Below are 2,500 nucleotides of genomic sequence, written 5' to 3'. Positions count from 1 at the left end.
GCCGCTGCCGACAGAGGCCCGGGAGCGTGCTGTCGTGGCATTGCCGGCGGGAAACAACACGCGCCACCTACGGTGACCGGCAGCTCCAACGCCAGCGCCACAGAAGGGCAAAGCCCCACTTGGGTGCAGAAGCGAACTCTCCCAGCACAGCGCACGCGCCAACACGTCCGCAGAGCTGCGATACAAACCACCTGCGAGAACCGCTGGGGGCGACCGAGCAGCAGACGGCGTCGCGACGCCGAGTGCCGGGCGGCGGCGCATCCTCAACGCACACAGTCCGCAATCGGACCAGCACACTGCAGATGTCCACCGCGCTTCGCACCGGGCTCGGCAGAACCCACTTTGGCCGCCTGGCGCCGCGCGCAGGGTGCGCCGGCGCATAGCTGGGACGCCAGCCGGGCCCGTCGGCCGGCGCTCCTGCCACTGGGCGCCCCCCACCAGCCGGCTGTAGTGCGTGCGCTCACGCAGCGCGCGGCCAGCACGCCGGGCGGCCCCCCCTCACCGGCCGGGGACTGTCCCGCCAAGCCACAGCCTCGTATCGCTTCATACCCACATGGCCAACTCAGGTTCGGGGGCATGGCGGGTACCGCCGAAACAACCGGTTCACAGATGTACCGATCGTCGCTATCACCGATGCACCTGCAGCGCGAACAACCGCTCAACAACTGATTTCCAGTTCATTTGCGGATCTTTGGCAGCAAACGTATACGTCAATCTACATTTGCGAAATCTACGATTCTGGCATGCCTGCATGTTATGTGTCACGACACGCTACATCAGCCCACATACACACTGCGGCATGTACACGAGAGAACACGTGGAAGATGGTCCGCGCACGTGTGCAATGTCCCTTGCGCGGTCGACTGTCAACCGGCCTCTGTAGCATGTCGCAGATGTGGAACGCGGTCCACCGTGCTATCATGTTGTGTGGGGCAATACGATTAAATAGGAAAACCCTCGTCGCTACATCAACAGACGGCTCACGCTGATTCCCGGCAGAGGGAGGAGGGGGGGGGGGGGGGGCCAACATGCAATACTTTCGTCCGTACCTACTTACCACATGTCTGTACGGCGTACAACAGTGCAATCTCGCTGTAATGGGGAGACGAGACAAGTAGCATCGTGCACAACATATGGCCCTTATGATTCGCCATTGTAGGGCGCAGCCGGTGTACGGTCAAGCATGTGCCACATTATGTCACTCAGTACGTAACGACGGATGATCAGTGTGGGTTACGCGTACATCAGCGGACAGTCCACACAGGCCGTACCACAACGTACACTGACTGCATCGACAACCGAATGCAACTGAACAGCTGCAAGGCTCATTTCACAAACAAACGCCTGACCGACCAGCTTGGAAGGGCAGGAGGGGAGGGCGATATTCGTTCTGTAGCGGTACACCCTTCCAGTGGTTAGCGGGACTGTGTAGAAAGTACGCAACACTCGAAAGACCTTTATGTGAGGGTACGCACCATGGCATCAAGAAATACACATGACACCAGAGGATCCAAGCAGTGAACTATGTTCAGAGGGTTGCTGTTAGGCAAAGCTACATTCCTGTGACGTTACATGTGACAGTTAAGGTGCAGTGTAAGTTAGGTTAAGGTGCAGTGTAAGTTAGGTTAAGGTGCAGTGTAAGTTAGGTTAAGGTGCAGTGTAAGTTAGGTTAAGGTGCAGTGTAAGTTAGGTTAAGGTGCAGTGTAAGTTAGGTTAAGGTGCAGTGTAACTTAGGTTAAGGTGCAGTGTAAGTTAGGTTAAGGTGCAGTGTAACTTAGGTTAAGGTGCAGTGTAACTTAGGTTAAGGTGCAGTGTAACTTAGGTTAAGGTGCAGTGTAACTTAGGTTAAGGTGCAGTGTAACTTAGGTTAAGGTGCAGTGTAACTTAGGTTAAGGTGCAGTGTAACTTAGGTTAAGGTGCAGTGTAACTTAGGTTAAGGTGCAGTGTAAGTTAGGTTAAGGTGCAGTGTAAGTTAGGTTAAGGTGCAGTGTAAGTTAGGTTAAGGTGCAGCGTAACTTAGGTTAAGGTGCAGCGTAACTTAGGTTAAGGTGCAGCGTAACTTAGGTTAAGGTGCAGCGTAACTTAGGTTAAGGTGCAGCGTAACTTAGGTTAAGGTGCAGTGTAACTTAGGTTAAGGTGCAGCGTGGGTTAGGTTAGGGGCCAACGTGGGTTAGGTTAGGGGCCAACGTGGGTTAGGTTAGGGGCCAACGTGGGTTAGGTTAGGGGCCAACGTGGGTTAGGTTAGGGGCCAACGTGGGTTAGGTTAGGGGCCAACGTGGGTTAGGTTAGGGGCCAACGTGGGTTAGGTTAGGGGCCAACGTGGGTTAGGTTAGGGGCCAACGTGGGTTAGGTTAGGGGCCAACGTGGGTTAGGTTAAGGGCCAACGTGGGTTAGGTTAAGGGCCAACGTGGGTTAGGTTAAGGGCCAACGTGGGTTAGGTTAAGGGCCAACGTGGGTTAGGTTAAGGGCCAACGTGGGTTAGGTTAAGGGCCAACGTGGG

Source organism: Schistocerca gregaria, unplaced genomic scaffold (assembly GCF_023897955.1).
Source record: "Schistocerca gregaria isolate iqSchGreg1 unplaced genomic scaffold, iqSchGreg1.2 ptg000581l, whole genome shotgun sequence".
Taxonomy (NCBI): Eukaryota; Metazoa; Arthropoda; class Insecta; order Orthoptera; family Acrididae; genus Schistocerca; species Schistocerca gregaria.
This window is presented reverse-complemented; position numbering follows the sequence as displayed.